Source organism: Ambystoma mexicanum, chromosome 12, assembly GCF_040938575.1.
Source record: "Ambystoma mexicanum isolate Mex_15411 chromosome 12, UKY_AmexF1_1, whole genome shotgun sequence".
Classification (NCBI taxonomy): Eukaryota; Metazoa; Chordata; class Amphibia; order Caudata; family Ambystomatidae; genus Ambystoma; species Ambystoma mexicanum.
The window spans coordinates 148,465,502-148,480,606 of NC_090936.1; the positions used below are offsets into that span (position 1 = coordinate 148,465,502).

The 15,105-nt window shown below is 43.5% G+C and overlaps 1 protein-coding gene across 2 annotated transcripts in view; it reads right to left on the bottom strand.

The window, feature by feature from the left end:
* ATXN10 (ataxin 10) overlaps window positions 1-15,105 on the bottom strand; it is a 1,945,293-nt gene that overhangs the window by 1,523,924 nt on the left and 406,264 nt on the right. The window lies entirely within an intron of this gene.

Consider the following 15,105-nt stretch of genomic DNA (forward strand, 5'->3'; position numbering starts at 1 on the left):
GATAGCTGCAAAGACAATAGGAATACATGAGTCAAGAATTGTCCTGAAGTGTAGGTGATTTCTCTGACTTAGGGCAACAGGACAGTTGTTCGAAAGGGTGGTAGCTGCAGATTTAAATATTCTTGCTCCGGGCTTCCTTATTTATGTTGAAACAAACCTAACTTTCACTGTTGAAGATCTGAAAGGCCTTGGGGGACAGTAGTTCTTCATCTTTCACTTAATGTATGTTGAGCCAGTGTCTCAGAAGGTTTTAGAAGTGATACACAAAATGTTAAAGTTCATCTGGACAGTCCAAAAGCCAATGGAGAGAGATCAGTGCGGATGTGCCATATAACATTAAATTACATTCCATTACATAATCTCATGGTTTGAGGAGGAGAGTTAGCATGGCAGCCTAGTTCTGGGGTACCTGGAGCTGATGGATAAGACATTTGGGCAATATCAGAAAAATACTGCAACAGCAGTCATGTGTTGATAACATCATTGTGATTGTAACCTGCACTCTTTGCAATCGGTTCAGGACTAGAGGATGTGCTTAGTTGGAGATGGCACTGTCTGGTGGTCTCCCGGATTTGTGAAGCAAAAGCCAGCATAAAGATGACAACCAGCTTTGCAAGATCTTTAAATATCCCACTTAAGGAGGAACACATTACACCTGATGTGGTTAAACATCCCCCTTACTGCCAAAGGTTTGGAGAAAAGACATCTGTAAGTGTGGCAAGAGTGAACTGTCTCATGAAGGAGTGAAATTGACTAAAGCTGACTACAGCCCGTCAGACAATAGAGTGCAACAAATGTATCACTCGCGTATAAGCTAATACGCTGTGGAAGGAAGTTTTAAACCTTGTACATTATAAAAACAGCTTCAACAACATTAATAGTGGTTGTGTGCACTTAAGTGACTTTAACATAAAGACCAAGCCTCGGTAAAGACCAGATAACATTGTATCTTGTAAAAACAAGTCTTAAACCTAAACAAGTTGAATAGAAAAGAACGAAAATGCTTTACATTAAGCCAAGAGGTGAACAAGAATTGCCCTCAGCCAAAAGAGGGAAAAATAGGGGTTATTTTGGGAATAACCATTGCTACCAGTGGAAAAGGGGCAGACATAACATCTTTAAATGTAGAGCTTGTAAATGAATGACTATGTGTGGAAGAACCAGCTATCTGTCAGAAACTCACATTTTCAAAGCCAAAGGAAGGTTGAATTAAAAGTACTATATTGGTGGCTTAACAAAAGACAAGAGTGGTTGAAAAGTGGCGGCAGTGTTAAAAAGGAGACAAATACATTGCTCGTCTAGCAGAGCTAAAAGGGCATGGGTGAAAGTCTTGTCTTTTCTGTAACCTTGAACAGAAATGTTGAAAGTTGTTTGAAGTGCAAGAAGTCGTGTTTAAAGGAGAGAAGTGAAAACCGTGTGGTATACACTTTTAGGAGTTAGGTATGTCAGGAGAGTGGCCCAGACAGAAGCAAAGGTAGAAGACTGTGAGCATATCACTCCAGCAGAAGTTTAAGTTGTTGTGTTTCATGGTGCCAAGAGACAAGCACTGTGAAAGGAACCTTGTGTTTCATGGTGCTAAGAAGTAAGCACTGTGATATTTTCTGAGTCAAGAAGTTATTGCGTTATGTGGCACTGCAAGAGAAGCAGTACATCCTGTTTAAAGAACTTCTTGAACTATATTTCCTGGAGGAGAAGGATCTTTTCTAGGTTGAACTGAAGTGTTGGTCGTTTCGTTCAATCAAACAGACTTAATCAAGAGCTGTGTTGGAACTAGGTTTCTACCTTGGATTTTCTTGTTGTCTTGTGTTGGACCTGACTGACTTAAAACATGGGTATGGGGAATTCACTCAGGTTATGAACACATGCAAGTGCTTGTCTTACGAATTTCCATATACTTTCTTGTTGATGGTAATGTAAAAGTGGGAGGTCATGAAATGGTGTGTTAAGAGTGTTTTTCCTCAGTTTATTTAGGCAGGGAAGATCCTGTTAGATTAGGGCAAGAAAGGTATTGTATATACAATTTTGGTTTAATGAAATGGGAATGTTTGAAAAACCCTCTAAAATGTGGTCACCTCAATTTCTGACCCTTCACATCACATATCCGTATGAGGCAGGAGCATGCATGATTTTGTTCAATCATGGACCCATCGAGACCGAAGGTGATCTGCATATAAATGAAAAATATCAGAGTAGATTGCAATGATGTATGCCAGAGGTTTGAGGTAAGAGTTAAGAGCCATGGTGACAGTATTGATCCTTGCAGAACTCCATAGATAAGGAAAGGACGAGCTGCGACGAAAAGGAAGGACCTTACCTGCAGTTTTCTGCCATTAAGAAAGGATGAGAAATGTGTGCCAGCTGTGCCTTTAATGCCAAAAGAGATATGGAGGCCAACCAAAAGAATAGAGTGATTAACAGCTTCATAGGCTGCAGTGAGATCCACTCTGTCCTTCTGTTTGCTCCTCTGATAATTGTGGGTGTTCATACAAGAAAGGCCTAGAGCTGTACAAAGTCATTTATTAAATCAAAAAATGACTGCCCAAGATAGTAGGTGTTTGGTTTTGTGGACAAACTGAACATGTTGGAAACAGAACATGTGGAGTTCAATCCAGAGTTCCCCTCTGAGCAAAATGTTCCTATCATGGAAACATCACTTCAGCTGCTTATAGTGAGAATGCTTAGACATGATAAAGCGCCAGTTGAATGAGCTACATTCATTGAAAGATTGGCCAAGGGATCAAAAGTGTGTAAATTGCTGATTTTAGAACCAAAAGAGCCACATTGGATCCTAGTTTACCCATTTAGCCAGAATGGTTTGACGTTGGCAAACTCACTGAAAAGCAAGTAAACATGCAACATTACATCAAAGGTAATGCTGAGGAGAGGAGAGGTATGGACATAGACTTTGAAACCAGACGTTTATGGGACCAGAATAATCATGGCATTTTTTCATTATAACAAATGCTACCCAGTTTCTGCTTGCAACTTATGTGCACTGCTGTGTAGGCCTTCCCTTAATTTAACTTTCTGATCAGTGATCGGTTAGTGATTGTCACTTTGAACGTTCCAATGGTTGCCAGTCAAATACAGAATAGAATTCAAAAGTCTATTGCTCATTGTGCCTCCCATGACACAGAGTCCAGAATCAACCAAGAAGAAATGCATCAACAAAAAAAGGGCAGACTAGAACGCTTCGGAGCAGTCATGCCTTAGTAGCACGGCCAAATTTCAGCCAGAAATATCATGATGGATTTTCCTTCCACCTTGTTGGCCAAGCTTTGAAACTTTAAACGCATCTCTGCACGAATGAAGTCATCTAGTATTAAAAAAAAACCTCTCAAAACTGCCTATTTACAAGACTTTAACTGCCATAGTAGCTCGCCACCCTTAAAGACTGGACCAATGAAAGCAAACCGGACCAATCTCAACCATGCCAGATTGGGACAACAAGACCCACCAGAAGCAAATCTAGACCAAAAGACCTACCGGAGGAAAGAAAGACCAAAATACCAACCTGGTAAACCAGGACAAAATTAGACTGGACCCTTTGACAGGATCTCTTCGGGTGGGCTTCATTAACATATGCATTACACCTACACACAGCTCTTTAACAACGAATCATGAGAGATGGAAATCAGTTGGGACAGTCTCCACTTCTCTTTCCCATCAGCTATAAACTCGAACACCATGCCACAATCATCACGAAATAGGAAAATGGGACCCAGAACAGTAAGAACTCTGCATTATGTTGAACAACACAATAAATAAAAGCCTTCACTATTAGTTGAACAGCCGAACTGGAACATAGTTTACTGTAGCATTCAACATCAATAAAAGCTGTCCCCATTAGTGCCCAATGCCCTCTCCTTCGCCAAAATAGAAGCTTCAACTCTCCATTTCCTAGCACCTTTACACTACACACACACCTCATCACCACCATCACACACATGGCAGTTTAACTCCTGCAATTACCATATTAATTGATGCTGCAGTGCCAAAGCTCAAATCTTTGGCTCTTAACCGTGTAACCATGCCAGCGGTTAACCCAGTGTCCAAGCACTGTCATCAAGTAGATCTTGAAATCTCCCCTCCAAATAAAACACATATGCAAGTGTCACCACCAACAACCACATAGAATCATAGCAGTGCTGATTGGTTGATTACTTGTAGCCTACGGATCGGGGTTGAAAGCCCGATATCCAAATGTTCGAGGGAGAAAAGACTGAAGATTATTTTTCTGAAATAACTTTGTGTTTTCTCCCCTGAACATTTCCAACTTGGTCCCAGCCCCCACCCACACCCCCACACTTACCTTGCGGCCGCTTACTCGCAGTATCCCTGCGACGCCTGTTCCCTTTCACTTCCCAGATCGGGAACCAGCACCACAGGGTCCTTTCCTTTTTCTGTTTTTTTTGGGATGGCTGCGGGGGCCACCCCTGCATCCCCCACTCACAATAAAGTGAGCAAAGGTACGGGGACACCCCCGCCGCCCCAGGCATCGAACGTGTGATCTGATTGTACTTTTTGGCCATTTGGAATTTTCGTAGCAGACGAAATTCAGCCAAATCACGCATTCGGTCATTTAGATTTGGTCATTTTGGACGTTTCCGTAGACTACACTGAATGAACACTTCCGGTTTCGCATCTGCTTCCTCCTTTATCCCACAAACACCCCTCTTTTCTTACAGAGCCATGTGCAACAAGTTATGGAATAGCACTTTATATTACATTAAAAGTCATTATGCATTTATCTTTTCGGTAGCTTTTAAAGGGTTGGTGTCTGTTATCAATCACAGTTTAACAATATGCTGCAGTCTAAGGCGTCCAAGAAATAATTTTAAAAACATACACTGGTCGTCATCGGGGTGCAGATTAATTTGTTGCCCCCTCACATATGATGTGATTTGGGTGGCCACAGACTGCGTATGGTTCTTCCCCAACATTTAGCAATTTGGTGAAATAATACCACTGATCCTAATCCCGGTTTCCCTACTTGTTTAAAACTGATCTTCGTCAAATATTGTTATCCCTCTGCATCAGCTTTTGTATCCAACAATTGCGGGAATGTGTGGAAATAAATAAACGGGACGCCTTTCGGAAGTTAGTTACATTTTTTTTTTTAAACACTACAGTGAGAAAATGCAAATGCTTTTGTGAAATACCAAGTTCCTGACTTTGCAACCAGAAGATTGAGAGCCTAACCTGGGCTTCCTTCCCTTGAAGGCCAAGTGCTTCAATTTCGTAATTTGCCACGTGTGTTTGGGTTTCACATGAATCAAAGGTTTTGAGTGCAGATTAATATTTAAAGTTTGCTTGGTGGATATGGCCAGCCTCACTCGTTTGGCACTAAGAGCAGCGACAGACCCATTATTGGGGAGCCTGGGAATATCATTGTTTCCTAGCTAGGCTGATAGTCATTTGTTTACATTATTAGGCGCACGCAAAGCATGCTTGGCTGGTGCTCATTGCAGCCCTTTAATCCAGGTGTCTGCAACTTCTGGGCCTCCAGATGTTTTGCATTTGAGTTCAAAACATATGGACAGCATAAGGTTGCAGACACCTACTGTAATCTAAAAGGTAGCTAAGCAAGAAATATTTCCCACACTGTGCGATATTTCCCATGAACTTGGTTCCCTGGATGGGACACATTTTGCACTCCTGGCAAGAAGAAAACCCAACTCGACTTCCCGAATAAGACGCATTCTGACCAGTCAATTGAACCTACAGAACCTTCTGCCACTAGCAAATCCACACTACCTACCCATTGACACAGAGTCTATTCCCCCCCAAGATGAAGACATTGTTATACTCGATAGGCCTCAAGCTTGGCAATGTAGAGGAAACAAAGGTATAGTTCTACGAAATTCACCCGTTCGAGTTTTCAAGAAAAAAGACGTGGGGTATGGTGGACCCTGATTACTTAGTGCCCACGGCGATGCACAGTTATGGATAATTTGATGAGATGTCTGAACACATAGGCCCCCATGGAGATCAAATGGGAAGCTTGGACAGATATAATGTCCTGTGTATCTCTGGAGTTTAGGAAGACTGCAGCGACTAATCAACCGGGTCCAAAAAGGTCAGCGTGGTTTAACCCAGAATGTAGGCTGGCAAAAATAAAGCACTCCTACAGGGACTTAGAACCGAAAATAGATCACAGGCACATATTAGTGCAGCTAGGACATTGTACAAGCACGCACCAAAGTGCAGTAAGGCAGAAAGATGCGGAATCTGCCTGGCACAAATTGGAGAGGGCCGCCACATCAGGCAATTCAAGAGATAACTGGAGGGTAATTGCAGATTGTTTGCGTGCTGAGAACACGTTGTCAAAGGGCATTGCTGAACAGGTAGGTGAGGTAAAATGGATTAATCATTTTATGACTTTATATGAAAACCGTGATCCTGAAAAGGTGGACGGCACAAAAGAAAGAGCAGCCCCTTATGACAACAATAGCATGGATATGGGGCTGGTGGCGTCAGTGGACGAGGTAGCATTGGCTCTTGCAAGATTTGCAAATGGCAGGTCGACGGGTCCGTATTCTATCCCAATAGGGCATTTGTTGTACAAAGAACTCAAACTGACTTACGTGGAGGATCGTATAGCAATACAACCTCTACTTTATTGGTTACGCCTATAAGAGAGGTCCCAATTGTCAGTAACTAGGGCCTTGATGAGAGATCCAATGACCATGAATTTTTGGTGTTGCTTTACCTTGGCTAAAATATATAAAATGATCTCTGCAAGAGCTTGGCCTCGGCCATTTGGTAGGTGGTGAGCCGTTGGTAGGCAACATTGCCAAAGAAGAGTTTCTAGAAATATTTCTCTTAAACAGAGCAAGAACAAGGAGTGAGAGCGAATTGCAGAAGCAAAATATGCAATTCTATTATTGTACTCTAGCTCCCAAAACTGATAGGCCAGGATTCATCCAATGGTTTGATGGTTTGTCATCCAAAAGGAAAAGGGCAGCCATTATGGCATTTAGAGGGAATCTTCTGTTCGCTGGGCAGACGGTATTTTACTCATCACCAAATTGTACTGAGAGGAGGAGCTGTCCTGGATGTTAAAGCGAAAGGAATAATGTACTGCATCTGCTATTTATTTGCCCTATTTTAGCAAAACTGAGGAAAGATTTCCTGATCCCGATACTAAAAGTGTGTAGGTTTAGACATGCCCCACCAGCATTAAGTTTATTCTTGTCCGCTCCGGACACACTGACAACTAACAATGCATATTTATGTATTGAACGGGCTTTTATCTTGCGTAAGCAATTTTCATGTTCTGATGAATGGCCCATAGTACATTTTATTTGTGTGGTTTGTAGGAATTGCATCGCATTTTAATGATTTTTAACGTTGTACTGTATTGTCAATCTGTGTTCTTTGATGGGAATTCATGTTTTCAAATAAAGATTTTTCTCCCTCTCAAGAAAGAAGTTCTGTGAATACAAAACCGGTATGCTTTTTTGTGACATCCATGGCCCAGCTGGAAGATCATTGTGCCAGCATCTACATTCGGACTTGATGCTTGTGATCGTCACTGTGCCCTTAAACTGGAAGATAAACTCATGATTCCTAAACTGAGTGCAGGCGATCTTATTGCACAAGATGTCATGTGCCATATTAATTTCCCCATATTATAGAGCAAGAGACAAAACACAACAAAAATGAACCAAATGAACCATGGTATTGCATTTTCAGAACTTATATCATACATCGAAGATGCTCGAACGGACAATGAAATTGCACCCATATTTAAACTTGTTGACCTATGCAATCTGTACAGCATGAGGATGAAACAAGTTTCAGGACACACATTCTACAAAAATGAAAATCTGTATACTTGCTTATTTTCCTCACATGGAAGCACATAAACAGGTCCATCATGTGATGCTTATATTTAATAATGATATCGGATCTGCACTGAGCAAACCATGAGAACATGATGTAGGTGTGACACTGTTTATCTTATTTATATATCTACTTATATAAAAGGAGGACCAATGCTCTTTTGAGCACAAAATAACGTACAATAGATAATAAATCAGATGTGTCAGGAAGCCGTGAGCTTCTTACAAGGGGGCGAGTTTGAGGGACATTCTGACCAGGTTGTGGAGGGGAGTAAATTGAACAGTCACCGTGGACAATACATAAGTGGACATACATAGATTAAGGACATTGAACATTTGACATCTTTAAGGGCAGGTAGGCCGGTATGGCCAGCTGTACTCAGGATTTCACCATGATTGGAGAAGTGCTAGAGAGAAGGCAGGAGAAGTGAGGGACAGAGGCAGGTTAGAGGCGAGGAAGACATGTTAGCTAGCAGGCAGATAAGAGGTAGGTTAAGAGGGTAACTGAGTCGAGGAAGTAGGCTTTTAGTTTGGTTTTGAAATAATCCATGTGCACTGTTTTTCAGATGTCCAGATAAAGAGAATTCCATGCAAGTGGAGCAAGAAGAGAGAAGGAGCGGAAGTGAGTAAGCACAGGTTGGACGAGAAGCCACACGGGTAGTCGCAGAGGCAGAACAGATATTACAATAAGGCTTGTAGAGTTGGATAAAGTATGATGGATACAGTGGTGCCTTACCATGGACAGATTTATGAACCAGGAGAAGACATTTAAATCTAGCCCTGTATTGCACCGTCAGCCTTTCAGCCTGGGGACCGCATGAGGAAGTAGGTGTGAAGTGAGGGAGTTCAAAGAGTTCAGGTAGTGAAGTTAATGATCTTGTCGAGAGGTCAGAAAGCATAGTTGGGGAGACCAAAGAGGATGCTAGCACAGTAGACCAGTTCAGAATGGTTCAGAGATGCTTGGCGGTGTTGAAAGGAAGTATGTGCCTGATTTGCCTAACATTTAGGAGGTTGAGGTGAGTTGCTGTTTCATTTTTGGAGATGAAAGTAGAGAAAGCCTGAGAAGGGTCATACATGTCAGCAAGGTTTCTAGCTGAAGAGTAGGGGAGTGTGTCAGGCGGGGTCTGGATAGGCAGAGCAAGAGATGAGAGATAATTTTTTGCAGGGAAGAAGAGCACCTTTGTTTTGATAGAGTTTAGCATCATAATGCGCAAAGCCAATATATAATGGCAGAGAGACAGTTGGAAATTTTGTTAGAGATCAGAGGAGAGTCCAGGAAAAGAGAAGATCTGGGTTTCGTCTGCGAAGAGTTGTTACAAGAACCCAAAGGAGGAGATCAGTGGCCCAAGAGCAGAGGAGTAGAGTCTAAAGAGGAGACCAGCAGTTAGAGGAGTGAGTTGAGAGGTGGTGTTGTTCCACGAGACAGAGAATTGGTGAGGTGCAAGGTAGGATTCAATCCAGGCAAGGACTTGATCGCAAATAACTAGAAGAGAGAGAGTTTTAAGGAGATCAGAGTGCTAGACAATGTCAAGGGCAGCAGACAGGTCAAGGAGAATTAGGATAGAGGATAGGTTGGAGTGCTTAGGAGAGGCGATGAAGTTGGACAAATTAATCAGAGCAGTTTCTCTGCAGTGACAGGAGCGGAAACCTGCTTGTAGGTGGTCTCAAAGGTTGTGGATGTCTAAAAAAAGGGTAAAATGGTTGAACAAACCCCTTTCAAGCACTTTAGAGTAATGTGGATGGAGAGATCACAGGCGAAAGTTAGCATGTAGGTTCGAGTCAGCTCATTACTCCTTTAGGCGACGGATGACCATGGCTGTTTTGAAAACAGAGGGAAGCAGAGTTGAAGGACAGATTGAAGTGAGGTGAGAGGCCACTAAAGGGGCATTAGACTTTACAGGCTGAGGTGCAAGAGGGTCCGATGGGGCACAAGAGGGGTTAGCCTTCATCAGTTGAGATAGCACTTTCTCAGTATTCGTGTGACTAAAGTGGGAGATAGAGGCAGAGGATGATGGTAGTGTAGGCAGAGTGTAAAATGTAGGAGGAGGGAGTGTGAGGAAGGTCAGGAGAGTTTCTAATTTTGTAAATGTTTGCAGTGAAATATTCAGCTAAGTCGTTAGCTGTGAGAGTGGAGTTGATAGTCAGACATAGGAGGAGTGAGGAGGGAGTTTAGGGTGCCCTGTAGTCGACCATGATGGTTGGCATGGAAGTCAATGAGGGTTAGGTGGAATTCCCTTTTTGCTCTATCAATAGTGGACTTGAGATAGTTCAGGGCAGAGAGGTAGAGTTGCAGGTCCTCATGCAAGTGGGTAAGCCTCAATTTGCACATAAGCTGACCCATGTGTGTGCAGAGAGAGCGTTTACATGAGGTGACCCATGGCTGAGGATGCAGAGACCTTGTGGTGAAAGTAAGCAGTGGGAAGTGAGAGGAGAATGTCTCATATAGTAGGGATTGGACGCTGGAGAAGGTAGTGTTGGTGGAAGAGGCATCAAGTGGGAAGGGGGAGAGTGAGAACTGTAGGCTGGAGAGAAAGAGGGGGAATAGCAGAAGGTTTACATTTCCTTTAAGTAATAGGTGAAACAAATGATGAGTAAAAGTCAGAGTGGAAAGGAGATTGTGGTGAAAACAATTGAGTGATCAGATATGGATGGTGTAAAAAGAGTATTAGTGACAGAGAGAGGCAGAGATGAAAAAGGAATCCAAAGAGGTACCCCTGTGTGGGTAGGTAGGTTTACGGATCGAGTGGAGGGTGTGGTCACTAAGAAAAGACTGAAATTCACATTTCTGAGAAGTGGTTGGAGGGGGAAGGTTAAAGTCACCTAAGAGAATGAGGTGATGATTAGTGGAAAGAGAATCAAGGAGTTGCCCAAAATCATCAAAGAATGGTCCAGTGGGACAACAAGGGTGATAGATGGAGATGATGTGAACCGAGTGAGGCAGAGCAAAAGTAGAGATGGTGAATGCAGAAGAGGTAGGAGAGGACATGGCATTCGAGATTTGTGAGGCATTGAGGCAGGAAGAGAGTAGGTGTCCAACACCTCCATCTCTGCCAGGCAGTCAATGAGAGTGAATGAAGGATAGTTTGGAGTCATGTAGGGCCGCCAGAGTGGCAGATGGAGAAATCCAAGTTTCAGTAATAGCAACAAGCTCTAGGGGAGGTGAGCTGGAGTAAAAGTAGTTGGTGATAAAGGAGGTTTTGTTGCATACAGACTGAGCATTCAACAATGCAATGTTCAGTTGAGGAGGTAAGCAAGAGTGGAGATGTTGAGTCTCAGAGGAAGAGGGGGTGAGTTATATAGGTGTTAGAGCAGGTATGGTTAGCTCGTCAACTTTGTTGGAAGGCGATGGAAGAGAGATGGAGTAGTGGAAGTTTCAAGTTGTGAGTTTTATAATGGGGATTAGAAAGGAGGACATTCTAGCATGATTGGAGAAAGAGTATGGCGAGGTGAGTAGGAGGAGGAGCAGAAGTGAAAGCATTACAGGCGAGTAGTACAGTGTGGAGAGACAGTGCTCTAATTACGAAGCCTGGGGTCTGCAATTACTTGTTTTAGTGGAGTGCTATGTTGGAGTTAGATTTGAATGTTGTTTGTGTGCTGTATGCTAAGGCAGCAAATATAGGAAGAATAGACATCTTTAAAATTAATAATCACTTAAATGGATCATTTGGAAACAAGCGTCAAGAAGACTATGTGCTAGCATCTCTGTTAGCACTGGTTTCTATGGTTATGAACAGGCAAAACTCAGGTTAAGCATATCATACGACAATGTGCTGCACATCTCATCTCATCAGAACTTGAGAATGAAGTAGGTCATCACTATCACACAGAAAATGCTGTAATTCCCCTTCAGTTAAAATGAGGGCTATTCACAACTAGTGTGATCGAAAATATAGACCACAATCCAAGTTCTACCACAGCTCATGAATTATTGATATTGCTGTACCATGGAAAGAGTCAACATCCAGATGTTAATTTGTACGGGGACTGATCAGACTGACTAAAACTCCTTGTGCAGGAAAGTGACTAAACATTCCTGAGTGCTACACCAGCATGCCCCTGTTCCTCCTATGAGAACAGATTGTCCTCTGCCAACAGTCGAAGAGAACCTAGTTGACTACCAAGTTACCCCGCACGCTATGGTGAAAGAATACACCTGTCTGAAACATGTAACACAAGTTCTGGCTAGTGACAACCTACAAGATGCAGCAATAATCACCTGGGCAGCATACCACATAAGTCAACAAGAAGAAACTCCAAAAGATTGAGAATGAACACTTGCATCTCGAGTCCTCTATTTCCAGACCATGCTCTATCAGTGGCCATGATTTACCATTCAATGGATATTGTGAAGACAGCAGTTAAAGGCCATAATCCCAGGTAGATTCCAATCATTACACTAGACCAGCCACTCTACGCATTGGCAAAACAAATCCAGTGCAAATGGCCAACAACTCATGGCAAAGATCAATTAATTGTAATATTGTTACGCTCACCTGGCTCCCACAGAGGCGTCTATCTGAACTGGACAGCTGCGGTCGCCACCAATGTGATGCGTAGGGCCGAGATGACGGACTGGACTGGCCCACATAGCTTCGTTTGCTTGGCCCGTAGGAATATTCTTCTGCAAATGGAGAAAGGGAATTAACCACCCGTGGTGTTGAGTGTAAATCCCCCCACCCCTGCTGTTCTCCCCACGGATCACCTTTGATGTCCCCTCTTATAGTCTCACCTGATGGTTTGAAAAGATGAGCTCTCCATCCTGCATTGAGCGCAGGGGCGCATTGATAAGCAGTTGCTTCACTGGCTGGAAGGAATTGGTGAGTTCCAGAACAATATTGACTCCAAAAAGTATGTAGTTCGTAAGAGTTCAAATGCCTGAATTTCACTCTTGTCCTATTCCTTGCAGATTGCAGCTTGACCCTAGTGAAGATTTCCTCAAGGCAACCGGCAATATTCTGGTAAGGATTTGTATTTCCAACACAGTTCGATAAATAATGTCAATATGTAACCTGTTGCTTTCTCCCTTATTCAGGCACAGAGAAAGTATGAAGTCTCGGGGAATAATACCTCCGGCGGTAAAATCAGGTAAGTCTAATGTGGTGAGGAGGGTTCCCCTTGATAGTCCCTTTGTTTAACCTTGATGTCCTTTTGTTTCCCCTTAGGGGCCGGGATTTGGCAAAGATGCAGTGGAAGCTGCGCCGACCCGTGAAGAGGAATAGTACCCCCAGTGGTAAAATCAGGTAAGTCTATGGGGGGATTACTAATATTCCTCTGTGTATTCCCTTGGCTCACCTTGCTGTTCTTGTCTACTCCCTAGGTGCCGGAATGCGGTGGGAACATGCAGGAGGATGCGGTGGAATGTGAAGATGCTGCGAAGGCCGGTGAGTTCAGCGCGGCGCTGCAGCAGGCGAGGTGACGCGCATAAAATAACTTCTTTCTTCCAACTCGAAGGCGCGATGGATCGGGAATTCAGGTAAGGATCAAAGGTATTGCTCCTGTTCTAAACTTTTCTCCTTCTTTCTCCCTTTTTCTAGGAGCTCCAAACCCGAGGCGGGCGTGGCAGGAGAATGGATGCAGACTTGCAGGCACGGTCAGCGTTACGCTGCTGGATGCAGAATAACACGAAGCGTGTCCTGCTCTTCGGGCGTGGTTTAAATAGCCCCCAAAGTAGTCCCAGGTAAGTATTCCTCCCCAGCCCTGCCCGAGTAAAAAATAGTGCCTAGGTAAAATAGTCCCTTCCAAGCCTCATTTGGTTTGGAGGTCTTGCAGCATGGTCTGCATCAGGTAAGTTCTACTCTATGAGCCTGGCGCCTATGGTGCCAGGACTGATTCTCCATATGAGCCTGGTGCCATAGGCACCAGGACCGCACCCAAACAGCCCTTAGCAGGGGTTTTTGGGCTTGCCCAAAATAACTTGATGCCTGCTTCCGGGGTTGCTGGACCTGGTCTGGGTTCCCGGGGGTAACATCATGACAGCACTTCCGCCCCCAAGGCCCCGCCTAAAGTCGTTCTTCCCCGTGGTTTTGGTTTGTCTGGGAAATTTTCGGTAGAATCTTTTCACCAATCGAGGTGCATGCACGTGGTCACTAGGTTCCCAAGACCTTTCCTGTGGTCCGTAACCTTTCCAGTCGATTAAATAAAAAAGTTTTGACTTCACCATCTTTGAGTCCAGGATGTTTAACCTCAAATTCTGGTTCCCCGTCTAGAAGGATGGGGTTTGGTGGCTTGGTTAGTCTTGTCCCTGGTTGCACTGGATTCAAAAGTGACACATGAAATATGGGGTGAATTTGCATATTAGCAGGTAAGTCCAACTTGACGGCCACTGGGTTGATAATGGCCTTAATAGAGTAAGGTCCCAAATATTTAGGGTTAAAGGTCCGCGTTCACTTGTGAGGTATGTGTTTTGTGGCCAACCATACTTGATCCCCTATCTGGTACTGTGGAGTATCACTTCTATGCTGATCAGCATCTTTCTTATATTTCTCCTTCGCTTGTTTTAAATGTGCAGTTGCCTCCTTAAAGGCTTGTGTAATCGTAGCGTGTAGATGGTCCACTGCGGGCATTTCTAAGTGTTGGGGTGAGTCAAGGTCTGAGGTTCGAGGATGGTGCCCATATAGGGTATAAAAGGGGCTTTGTCCAGTTCCAGAATGTACTGAATTATTGTATGCATATTCTGCGATCCAAAGAATGTCCTTCCAATTACTCTCAGTTTGATGCAACATACAACGCAGGTATTGTTGAAGAGTCTGGTTGGTCCTCTCCGTTTGGCCATCGGTCTGGGGGTGGTGACTGGTCGATAATATAGTGTCGATTTGCGCCAATTGACAACATTTCTTCCAAAAATGTGAAATGAATTGACTGCCCCGGTCAGAGACCAACACGGACGGAAATCCATGTATGCGAACAATGTTTGAGGAATTCTTTGGCCAGGATTGAGGCTGAAGGAATCCTTTTAAAGGAATAAAGTGGGCCATCTTGGAAAAAAGATCCACAATAACTAGAATGGTGTTAAATCCATTACAAGGAGGTAGATCAGTAATAAAGTCTAACGATAAGGTGTGCCATGGTGTAGGCGGAATGTCTAAAGGTTGTAAGAGTCTAGCTGGTTTTTTCTTTTGACTTTTGTTTTGGGCGCAAATGCCACAAGACATCACACATGATTTAATATCCTTTCGCCAGGTGGGCCACCAGAATTGTCTTAATTTTAGCTTCAGTTTTTGCAATACCTGCGTGCCCCTCCATTAGGGTATCATGATAA